Consider the following 12,651-nt stretch of genomic DNA (forward strand, 5'->3'; position numbering starts at 1 on the left):
TGGCAAATAGACGAATACCTATCTCCATTTTCACGAGACTTGCAATGTTGCTCCTTTTTTTTTTTTTAAGAATTTATTTTTATTTTGGGATTTATTTTACCTTGAGCTGTCCCTGGACGTTCCTCAGCTGTTTCTGGGCCTCGGCTGCCTGCCTGTTGGCGTGGCTCAGCTGGACCTCCATCTCGTTCAGGTCTCCCTCCATCTTCTTCTTCACCCTCAGGGCGTCGTTCCTGCTCCTCACCTCTGAGTCCAGGGTGCTCTGCATGGAGTCCACCACCCTTTGGCTGTTCCTCTTGATCTGCTCCATCTCCTCATCCTTCTCTGCCAGCTTCCTGTCCACCTCACCCTTGATCTGGTTCAGCTCCAGCTGCACACGCAGAATCTTGGACTCCTCGTGCTCCAGTGTACCCTGAACAAAACAAATCAGTATTCACACTTTGGTTGTGGGGGAGAGTTATGGACTGCCACTCATGGACTAAGGGTTGCTCTGGTTAGGGGCCTGCCAGTGTATGTGATGCAAATGTGGGAATACATATAGGTATAGGAGGAGCAGGTCTTACTTAAACCACATATTTGATCTAAATGAGAGTAACGTGGACAGGAAAGGTTAAATAAAAGGAGGAGTATTGCTCCAATGAACAGGATTAAACAGCATTAGTTTCTACCTCAGCCTCCTCCAAGGCTGTCTGGATCTCAGACTTCTCTGTCTCCACAGTCTTCTTGGCCTTCTCCAGCTCATGGATGCTCTTGCCAGTCTCCCCGATCTGCTCAGTCAGGTCAGAGATCTCCTCTGCAAACATAAACACAGAAGTCATTCAGAACAGGGAGATTTTCTTTGTATTATATTGTGATAAGAAAAAAAGGTACAATTCTGTCAAAGCTAAGTGTATTAAAATATGTCTACATTGTTCTTAAGAACAAGGTCAATCATATGTGGCTTGATCAAATTAGACACCCCTTCGCAAGCCAAATACAACTGCTGCTGTTGGACTCACGTTGCAGGTTCTTGTTCTCTCTCTTCAGAGTCTCCAGCTGATCCAAAGCCTCCTCATAGGAGTTCTTCATTTTGAAGATCTCCGTGCTCAGAGAACGAGCCTCCTTCTGAGCTCCTTCCAGCTCTGCCTGGCCCTCCTCGAACTTCTGCTTCCACTCTGCCAAGACCTAAAGAAATCCATGTGATTCATGTGATCCATGTAATATTTTGCAGCCATTTTCTGTCCATTATTGTATTGAGGGCTTGGGGCTTTTGTAATAAGAAATATGATGTAACAATACACCCATTTAATCAATTAAATTTAGGCCGATATGTTGCTAGCAAGGAATATATTTATTTTGTTATTTCACACCTTGTCAAAGTTCCTCTGCTTCTTGTCGAGGTTGGCAGCAAGAGCATTGGCTCTCTCCACGTCAATCATGAGGTCCTCCACCTCTCCCTGCAGCCTCTGCTTGGTCTTCTCCAGAGAGGCACACTTTGAGTTGGTCGCCTCGATGGTCTCCTCTGCCTCCTGCAGACGCTGAGCCAGCTTCTTCCTGTTCGACAGATGAAGGATTTTAAATCTTCACGTCTGAGGGTTTGTGTCAGAGAATGTCTGCACATCTGGCTCTTGAGGTAAATGGTACAATATATTGTGTGTGACTCACTTGGCCTCCTCCAGCTCCTCAGTGCGCTGGACGGCATCAGTCTCGTACTTGGTCCTCCACTGAGCCACCTCACTGTTGGCCTTGGACATGCCGCGTTGCAGCTCTGCCTTGGCCTCCTGCTCCTCCTCAAACTGCTCCCTCAGGAGGTCACAGTCATGGCGGGCAGACTGGACACCGTGGGCCAGTGCGTTCTTAGCCTAGGGAGAGAAATAGAAGAGGTGACAGGGATAAAGAGAAGGAGAGAGAAGGACAGAGAGAGAGAGAAGGACAGAGAGAGAGAGAGAAGGAGAAAGAGAGAAGGCGAGAGAGAGAAGGAGAGAGAGAAGGAGAGAGAGAAAAGGACAGAGTGAGAGAAGGACAGAGAGAGAATGTGTAAAAGCGTCAGTGAAGCTGTAGTCAAAATGTTGTGGTTGGTGGAGTCTACTTTGAGTCCCTTACCTTGACCTCCTCCTCAACATGTCTCTTCAGCTCCTCAAGCTGCTGGACGAAGGCCTGTTTGCCTCTGGTCAGCTGGGACACCAGGGCCTCCTTCTCCTCAAGCTGGCGACCAAACTCACCTGTGGGGAACAGAGCATCTGGTTAATAGGGTATTTGTTCGCTGATGGCCAAGTTTTAATGGTTATTGTTCATTGTTGTTGGTGTAGTAAGTTGTGTTGTAATGGACAAAAAGTAATCCTGCCAATACTTGCTATTCTAATTTGTATGTCAAGTTCGATTTATTCTAAGTGTTACTCCCAACTCTATTTCGTTATATAGTACTCTGCGATGACAATAACGTTTCATCTAATCTAATCTAATCTACTGGTTAAGGGTATGGTATGGCGTGTGTAAGATGGTCCTAGATCAACTTCAACAGTATCTGGAGTATCATTTTTACCGTTCTCAGTCAGGAGTCTTGCCCTCTGTCCGCTCATGTCATTGACCTGGCGCACATTCTCATCATTCTTAGTCTTGATCTCGCTCAGCTGATCCTCAAGAGTACGGCACATCTTCTCCAGATTGCCCTGGTAGAGAAACATAAACCGTTATTACTTTACATGATTATCTTGTGCCAGGCACTGAGTGCCAGGCTTTGGACTTTGTACTTTGTGCTTTTTCACGTTTATTAGAATTGACCCCCAGAAACGCTGATCCATACAAACACTGACCTTAGACTTGGCGACGGCCTCCATGTTGCTGGAGAGGTCATCAATTTCCATCTTGTACTCGCTCTTCTCCTTCTCCAGCTTCTGCTTGACGCGCTGCAGGTTGTCGATCTGCTCGCCAAGCTCTGCCACGCTGTCCGCCTGCTTCTTCCTCAGAGCAGAGGCGGTGGACTCGTGCTGCAGGGTGGACTCCTCTAGGTCGCGTCTCAGTTTCTGGAACTCGGCCTCGCGCTTCTTGTTCATCTCTATCTGAGAAGCGGTAGCACCTCCGGCCTCCTCCAGCCTCTCGCTGATCTCCTCAAGTTCCCTGGAGAGATCGGCCCTCTGCTTCTCCACCTTAGCCCTGGCAGCGCGCTCAGCCTCGATCTCCTCCTCCAGCTCCTCAATACGGGCCTACAATGGGGAGACACAAACAGAGAGCTGAAATCAACAACACAGTCAAAACAAAGGATACACAAATGATTATTTTATTATTAAGATGTGTTTATCCAAAGCAGCTTACAGTTAACATACGGAACGGAGTCTATGGTGTTTAAGCATCATGCTTGAACTAACTGAACCATTGCAAACCAGGACTGTGCTAACACGAGGATAAATTGATCACTGTTTCTGATAGCAATCATGACCATGGTAACTGTAGTGTTAATGGTAACCATGGTAACTGTAGTGTTAATGGTAGGCATGGTAACTGTAGTGGTGTTAGACACTGTACAGCCAACTGAGCCGTCTGACGGTCCTGTTCGGTACCTGGAGTTCCTTGATCTTCTTCTGGTTCTGAGCACCCAGAGACTGTTCATCCTCAATCTTGGCGAGGAGCTGGGCGGTCTCGAAGTCCTTCCTGAAGAACACAAACACATTGATTGCAGTTTGGAAGTGGAAGTGGTTCAAAGCATTCACTTTGGTTTACAGAAAGACATCTGTCCAGATTTGTGTATTTTCGACTTCAATAGAAACATGTTTTTGTTCGTTTAAACACAATGCTGGTTCTGACTATTGCAACAATGTAAAGAAAAATAATGTTCAATGTATATCAAATCCAACTTTGTGGTCATTTGTTTGTGTTTACTTCTTGATCTTCTCATCAGCCTGCTGTTTGTCATTCTCCAGGTCCATTACGGACTCCTGGGCCAGTTTCAGATCACCCTCCAGCTTTCTCTTGGCTCTCTCTAGGTCCATACGGAGCTTCTTCTCTTGCTCCAGAGAACCCTCAAGCTAGACGAGAAACACACATATTTGTCATCAAAATCTAAATAATGAACAACAATGATAAAGTACACTAGATTAATAAAGTAAAGCCTTTTAGAGCATAAACTGGGGTGCAGGTTCATGATGATTGCCTCAAACTAAATGAGCAACCTTAGCTTTCATACTATAATAGCCATCTAATAATGCTTAGCTTGTATGTGACTGTTTCATGTTCTTGTGAGTTTTAACTTATGGAAGATAATGAGCTTTACTCTTTCATTACAATCTTGGTTGACACTAGCACAGCTTTGTGTTCATTGGCCACTCACATCGTCCACTTGCTGTTCCAGCTTGGTCTTAGCCTTGGTCAGAGTGTTGACTTTGTCCTCCTCTGCCTGCAGGTCGTCCAGTGTCTGCTGGTGGGCCTCTTGCAGGGCTTTCTTTTCCTTGCTGAGCTTTGCAACAGCCTCATCCTGAGATGCCATTTCCTCAGTCAGGTTTTTAACCTGAACACAGCCACAACAGAGTCGCTTGTCACTTCACCTCACAAAGGGAAACAGTTTATATTGAATATACTGTCACTTGAATCATGTTCTCTCTTTCCAGGACCAACACAACACAGATTAATTGATTGTTTGACATTGACAGTTTGATCAGAGTGTAGTTTGTATGTGATATGAGACCTTGTTTTCAGTGGCGTGTTTCTCCTTCTCCACTTTGGCCAGAGTTAGCTCCAGGTCATCAATGTCTTTCTTCAACTCAGAACACTCATCCTCCAGCTTCCTCTTCTTGGCTGTCAACTCAGCATTGATCTCCTCTTCATCTTCCAGCCTCTCGGTCGTCTCTTTGAGTTTGGCCTCCTGCTGGATCTTGCTCTTGATGAGCCCCTCGCACCTCTCCTCAGCATCGTTCAGACAGTCTCCTTCCTGGTTTCGGGAGGGAAGAAAAAGTAAATGTGTCTCAATGTGTATTCAAATATAAACTGATTCTAGTCCAAGGGCACACAGTAAATCAATACAAATCTATAACAAATGCAAACTTAGGGACAAATGGTTGTGTGAGAGAGAGAGAGAGAGAGAGAGAGAGAGAGAGAGAGAGAGAGAGAGAGAGAGAGAGAGAGAGAGAGAGAGAGAGAGAGAGAGAGAGAGAGAGAGAGAATGTGTGTGTGTGTCCTTGTGAGCCCGGTCACTCACAGATGCAACTTGGAGGGCAAGGTCATTCTTCTCTTGCAGGAGTGATACCATCTTCTCCTCCAGGTCCTTCTTCCGGGCCTCTGCCTTAACCAGATTAGCTTTGCATTTCTCATAGTCTTCCTTCATGTTGGCCAGCTCCTTCTCTGTCTCAGCGCTCTGCAGCAGAGGCTTGATCTTGTAGTAGACCTTCATCCATGGCCAATGTTTGACATTCATGAATGAGCGGACGTTGTACTGGATGGTGTAGATGGACTCTCTGGTTGACAAGAGGAAGGCAATTGTCGCATAGTGAGTTTTATGCTTTTGAAAGGCACATTTATATTTAAAAGATTTTGCTAAAGAGATTATCCTCCATCCCATACCTCCTCTCCATCATCTTCACGAACTCCCTCCTCATCAGGTATGCGCGGCAGAGAGCCTGAGTCATGGTAACCAGATTTGCCAACTTCTCATCTCGCATCTCCTCCAAGACACCCAGAAGACCAGCTTTGAAGAACACCTGAGCACAGATAAACAGGCATGTCCAAAGGAGGAGTTACACATTGTAACATATAGGAAAATTGTTATGTGGCAACATCTCCTGACCTTGGTGTGTCCAAACTTGTACTCATCGTGAGGAATATCAATGGACCCGAGCAGCTTCTCAGAAGCCTTCTTGTTGTCCATGAACTGACCCTCAGGGATGACACCGGCATTCAGTACTTTGTACCTGTATGGGGAGAATTGTTAAATATGTTACTGCTGTTGCTTGGGACTACAGATGGAAATCTGCCATGGAGGCTAAAGTTGCTCCATGTACTGCTGTTAATTAATGGGGACTGACACGAAACTATGAACTAATAAACTAAACTAAAGTAATTCTGTCATGGAAGGGCACTATTGTGTGTGTGTGTGTGTGTGTGTGTGTGTGTGTGTTCTACCTCTGCTTGAAGTCAGCATAGAGGATTCTGCTGGGGAAGCCCTTCCTGCAGATCCTGATACCTTCCAGTACACCGTTACACCTCAGCTGGTGGATAACCAGGAAGTTCTCCATCAGACCTGGAAAACAAAAATGCATCTTAACCCTTAAATAAACCTGTACAATGATGTAAGGATAGTAATGATTAGTAGTTTAATCATGGGCTTAATCTGTCGTATGTCTCTCTGTGTCGTACCTGGAGTCTTTGACTCGTTGGGGATGAGGCAGCGCACAAAGTGAGGGTGGGTGCTCCTCAGGTTGGTCATCAGCTTTTGCAAGTTCTCCTGTGAGGGGTTACAAAACATAGTGCTCTCACAAAAAATGCACACTTAATTCACACTTTTGAAGAGATAGTACTTTTCAACAGACACTGGCAGGCAGGAGGAAAGCTCACCCTGAACTGGGAGGACACAGTCTGCATGGAACCTCCCTTCTTCTTGCCTCCCTTCTTTGTAGTGTCTTTTCCAAAGAGTAAAACAAAGTGTTATAAATCTCTGATCAACTCCCTTCAATGTTTGTTCATTAAAGTAGAAATGGCGCTGGCCACGGAATAGTAAAACATTTCAGCTGTATAGCCAAATAGTCAGGGTCAGGTTAGGGTCAGGGTCAGGTTTAGGGTTAGGGTCAGGGTTAGGGTCAGAGTCAGGGTTAGGGTTAGGGTCAGGGTCAGGGTCAGGCTTAAGGTCAGGATCAAGTTAGGGTTTGACTCAGGTTTACAGCCCATATGTACATTGAGTTGTGGGTAATTTCATGGCTAAAATCATGTTGTGTCTGCCCGGCTTAATGCTAATTATCGTGCTAATGCTTAGTTATTAACATGATGCAAATGTTACCTTCAGCTGCAGGAGCAGGATAAAGGAGGGGCAGCAGTTTGACTGAGGACTTCTGGTACAGCTGGATCACAGAGTCGTTCAGGGGATCCTTGTTCTTGTCCAGCCAGCCAGTGATGTTGTAGTCCACAATGCCAGCGTAGTGCACCAGGGAGAAGTGGGCCTCAGCCTTGCCCTTGGCGGGCTTGGGCTTCTCAAACGCCTTGGTTTTGCCAAGATGTGTGTTGTTCAGCTTGTCCTTGAAGGTGGTGTCTGAAGACTTGGGGAACATGCACTCCTCCTCTAGGATGGAGAAGATGCCCAATGGCTGTGCAGAAAGAGATTTGAATTAAATTAGTAAGTTGGTATTTACACTATTTTCATGTTTATAACTTCAACAGTCACTGTTATAAGTTGATAGCCATGTGGTGGAAGCATATGAACCCTTTAAACATATTGTTTTCTATATGCAACATCTGGTGTTAAACACTTGGTTAAAGGTGTGTATCAGACTAATGTTGAGTAAATGTTGGGATGCAACATCTGCCGTTAATGAGTGTAATCAGACCTTTATGCTTTTATGGCTCAAAAAAGCTGAATGAAAACATGCATTCAGACTGGATCTCTTTATCACACATATGAGTTATAACTGACTATATATATATATAAAAAAAAAAAAAACATACAGATTATTATTAATAATAATAACAATAATAACAATAACAACAATAACTATAATAATAATAATAATAATAATAATAATTGCTGCTTACCTTCTCAATAAGCTCAATGCAGGCAGCCAAGTCCATGCCGAAGTCAATGAACTCCCAGATGATTCCCTCCTTCTTGTACTCCTCTTGCTCCAGGACGAACATAGTGTGGTTGAAGAACTGTTGCAGTTTCTCATTGGTGAAGTTAATACACAGCTGCTCCATGCTGTTGTACTGTTGATGGAATTTCAGAATAAAGGAATATTTTCATCATTCATGGCTGTTAATCTTTCAGAATGACAACATGTTTTCTTGTTTTGACAACATACTCACATCAAAGATCTCAAAACCAGCAATGTCGAGCACACCGATGTAGAACTGCCTTGCATTCTTGGTGTCCAACTGTTCATTGATACGGATGACCATCCACAAGAACATCCTCTCGTAGAGGGACTTAGCCAGAGCCATCACAGAATTGTTGACCTGGGAAAAAAAAACTTCTAGTTAATAACTGAGATATTGACCATGTGTAGGCCAGGTGATGCAGGTGGAGGGTCGTTTTTAGGGTTTAAGGATTAGGGCACTGAATCAGAGAAACTATATACAAGTATTGTGACTGCATGAACTTGGAGAGAGGGAGGGGCGCTGTGTGTTTGTCTTTCTTTTTCTGTGTTGATGTTTCTGTTGGACTTCATTGATATTGGTATTGACTGATTTCGGCATTTGTGTTTTATGACGTCTCAACATTGTTGAACCACAGGGTGGCACCTACACGCAAGCACTATAAAACCAAATGTTTTTCAAGATTGTTCACAATATGGCCAAAAAAATATAGATGTTATGATAATAATATGTATGCCCTACCTGAGGCACTGTCTGTCCCTTGGTCACATACTCATTGCCGACCTTCACTCTGGGGTAGCACAGAGCTTTGAGCATGTCGGCTGAGTTCAGGCCCAGGAGGTAGGAGATTTTATCAGCCACTGGAAAGAGAAGGAGCGACAGACTCAAGGACAGAGCCATACAAGACTGCTTGTGTCTTATTCTGTCAACAAGTCCTAGTTTTATTCTGATGTTTCATGATTGATTTGGGCATTTGTGCTAAATGTTGTTTTGTTCATGTTTGGGGCCGGAGGTGGAACTCACCCTCTTGGCCGTCTGGCTCGGCCTGCTCCTCACGCTGCTTCTGCTTGAAGTGCATGTTGCCATGTTGCATGACAGCACCTGTCACCTTGTAGATGTACGCTTTCTCCTCTTTGTTGAATCCCAGGATGTCAATGGCGTCCTGAAAGACAGAGATTTCATGTTAGCGAGGACAGAAAACAGTGAGGAATTGAAGATAAACTCACACTGTCAGAATGGAAGGAAATGTCAGACTTCTCTATTCCTCTAGTAGACTAGCAGCACAATAGGATTTTGAAAATGTTATATAGAGTGCTCTTGTGGATGCCCCTATACGAGGAGGCATAAACACTGGGTACACCAAAAGAAACATTGATACAAAGAAAAACCCTTTGTGTGACTCACATCTGTGGCGTCCAGCTCTACTTTGTCGTCGATACTGGCCACAGTGATATGCCCCTGGCTGATCATGGGGAAATCATAGGGGTTGGTGGTGATGAGGCACGATTCTGTGGAGAACAGAGAACAAAGTTGTTTATTAAATCAAATACATGATGTACTCAACCAAGCACATTACTCAACCAAAGCCCAATTCTTATGCCTCTTATACCTAGATCTAGGGTTCTATATCTCTTCTCTACCTATATATCTCTTATACCTAGATATCTCTATCTCTACCTACATATCTCTTATACCTAGATCTAGGGTTCTATATCTCTATCTCTACCTACATATCTCTTATACCTAGATATCTATATCTCTATCTCTACCTAGATATCTCTTATACCTAGATATCTATATCTCTATCTCTACCTAGATATCTCTGACTCTACTTAGTGCCGCAGCTACTATATGAGTAAGTCACTTTCACAGCAGGGAGGTAGTTTTCCCTGCTCTCTGCTTTGACGTACCAACGATCTCAGGTTTGTGGTTGGTCATCATCTGGTAGAAGATGTGGTAACCCCTCTCATCAGGAAGCTGGAAGGACACCCTGGACTTCTCCAGCAGATCTGATAGAGAGAACAGGAGAGAAACGTGTAAAGTATTGCAAAACCATTTTTGTGGAGTAAGTATGGAGAAATGACTAATACCAACTTACAGGTCTCAATGTCAGCACTAGCCAGTTTGCCGGACGTAGCGAAGTGAATCCTGATGAATTTACCCTAAGGTAGAACAGGGCGGTTAGAAAACATTCAACAAAAAAACGACAACTGCCAAAGTGTTTTCCTCATACTTACAAAGCGAGACGAGTTGTCGTTCCTCACAGTCTTGGCATTACCGTAAGCCTCCAGCAGGGGGTTAGCTGCAATGATCTGATCCTCAAGAGACCCCTGAATGAGACAAAGTTGCTAAAGCGTTAGTAACTGAACATCTCTCATATTTCATGTCTCTTTCAGCAACATCTGTTCCTTTTAGCTGAGAAGGTGGCTATAGTGAGGTACAGACCTCATGAAAAATCCTTTAATGAAATGTGATTGGCTCCCAGTCTAATGCCCATGGTTCCACCCAGCTGTCTCTGAGCCCACTGGCTCCCAACAGCACATATACCCACCCCAAACCCTCTGTCAAACTAGAAGGAATTAGAGAAAAGTTGATGTGTTTTGAATCATTCACCTCAACTTACTCTAAATGGTGACACACAAGCACAACTTACCTTGATTTTACCAGAGCTCCCAGATGATTCTCCTTTCTTTCCTCCTGACACAGCAATGGTGGCAAAGTACTGGATGACACGCTTGGTGTTGACAGTCTTTCCAGCACCGGATTCTCCACTGGTTAATACACAGAAAGTTTAGGGTTAGGCTCATATCAGCATTCATTAAGCAAGAAAATAAAATGACATTGCTATAACTTTTACGTTAGCGTAAAACGTTTTATAACCAAATCAATGTTCTCAAATATTCTCACTCTGTTACTCAATATTGACTTCATAATACCTAACATACATAAAGGAACACTTTTTGAAAAGTAACATGTTAGTGAACAACTTACGTAATCAGGACGGACTGATTCTCTCTATCTGCAAGCAAAGAAACACATTGTTCAGACTCATCCCCTGGATTTTGGTACATTATTGCATTCAAGGCATCATCATAAAGTCACACATCTAACTATCCATCCATCCATCCATGAGAGCTCGTACCAGTCATCATGAACTGAAAGGCGTTGTCAGAGACAGAGAAGATATGGGGTGGAGCCTCCATACGCTTCTTCCCTCTGTAGGCGTCAACAACTGACTGGTCGTACACGGGGAGCCACTTGTAGGGGTTCACCGTGGCGCAGAAGAGACCAGAGTAGGTCTGGATAAAGTGGATCAAATATGTGAATTAGACAAGTCAGATTAGCTGGAATGTGGAAGTTTAGGTATCGTTGAACATACTGATATGCTGTATGATGATGTTCTCTGCGTTTGCTAATGTGTGCTAAGTTTCTGGTGTTCACTGATGTGTATGTATCTCTTATGGGTTAGAGTTAGGGTTAGGTTTAGGTTTCTGTGTTCACTGATGTGTATGTATCTCTTACGTAGATCATCCATGCTGCGTAACGCTCTTTGAGGTTATACAGCACAGAGGCTTCATTCAGGTAGGTCATCATGGCCATGTCCTCTATCTTGTCATACTTTGGGGGGTTCAATTGCAGGATGTCATCTTCTTTAAAGTCTTTAGTCTGAAACACAGTGGGAAATCTAGATTACACTCAAATCAACTGTACTGATCACTTTTTACTGATGAAATGTTGGTACAAGGTTAATTGAATCACAGTACCAGTGCTTTACGATCCTCCACACTACTTGAATATTACTATTTTTTTATGTTGATCAATAACATTTTTGTTAACTATGTGTGTTGAAAGGTTCAACCTGCTCAAGGAAGCAGCAGTTTGGCTAAAGGTTATAGATTATAGGTTATAGGTTAAACGTTTATAGGTTATATGTGAAAGGCTTACCTCCTGACTGACTGTGAGTTTCACACTGATTTTTGCACCATCCCTGGCCACAACTGTACCCTTGAGGTACAACTCCACCTTGTCAGTCACATAGCAGGCGTTCTTAGCATCAAAGGGTGCGCTCTGAGCTTCGATCCTCTCCCTCTCTGGCTTACGAAGGTAAATGGCAGCTGCGCCATAAATGGCCATCTCCGCGTCCGTACTCATGGTGGCGGCTCACTAGGAAAGATTAAACAACAAACATGTTTGAGTCTTACTAACCCTCCCCAGTCAACAGAGTTAGAGGCAGTATATTTAACAGAATGTATTCTTAGAATGTAAACACTCAAATATCTCACCTTGTTTTCTCCACCCAGATGAAATCGTTTTCTTTGTGGTCCAAGCTATTACAGTCAGCTAGGAAGCAATCAAAGACAATACTATAATAAAATAAAGGGTGAATACTTGGTAACATATGTCAGGACCTACACCTCAGAAAGTAGTGGCCCATTCTGACCAGAAACAAGTTAGAAGATTGCACCATTAAAGGTCCAGTATGTATAGATGTTTAAAATAGTGAAAAGTGTCCATGATAAATAGAAGAGTGCTTAGCATTTTGTAATATCTGGTGTTGGGTTGGACACTGGCCTTCTTTGTGCGTATTTAACGTTTGGTTTGATTGGAAGGATATGCACGTGTATAGTAGATAGAAATAGAAAACAGCATATGCACATTTTCAGATGTTCAGTATGGCCGACATGTAAAACTACATGCTGGACCTTTACATTTTCACTTCAATGTCCTGCTATATACATGCTATATACATGCCACTTTCTTACAAACTGTGTGAAGTCAAAATAATGTATAATCTTTCACAAGGTAATAAAGTAATGCCACTTCAATGTTGAATAGAATACATGAGTTGTTCCAGAGCTAATCATGCGAAGTCCTATGTGGCAGCAA

At 43.6% G+C, this 12,651-nt stretch overlaps 1 pseudogene across 1 annotated transcript; it reads right to left on the minus strand.

The window, feature by feature from the left end:
• Positions 1-216: 216 nt before the first annotated feature.
• On the minus strand, positions 217-11,916 carry LOC308161401 (myosin-4-like; annotated as a pseudogene). The gene is made up of 32 exons: positions 11,710-11,916; positions 11,287-11,430; positions 10,907-11,063; positions 10,756-10,783; positions 10,418-10,535; positions 10,002-10,094; positions 9,863-9,926; positions 9,675-9,773; positions 9,169-9,272; positions 8,788-8,926; positions 8,506-8,624; positions 7,975-8,124; positions 7,705-7,875; positions 6,956-7,259; positions 6,517-6,581; positions 6,319-6,406; positions 6,085-6,202; positions 5,750-5,873; positions 5,527-5,663; positions 5,165-5,420; positions 4,655-4,897; positions 4,301-4,477; positions 3,853-3,998; positions 3,534-3,624; positions 2,790-3,179; positions 2,519-2,645; positions 2,080-2,198; positions 1,642-1,838; positions 1,347-1,530; positions 996-1,161; positions 666-790; positions 217-409 (listed from the first exon to the last, which is right to left on the minus strand). The product of its transcript is annotated as a myosin-4-like (transcript).
• Positions 11,917-12,651: the final 735 nt, after the last annotated feature.

The sequence above is a fragment of the Nansenia antarctica genome (assembly GCF_963989245.1).
Source record: "Nansenia antarctica genome assembly, chromosome: 7".
NCBI lineage: Eukaryota > Metazoa > Chordata > Actinopteri > Argentiniformes > Microstomatidae > Nansenia > Nansenia antarctica.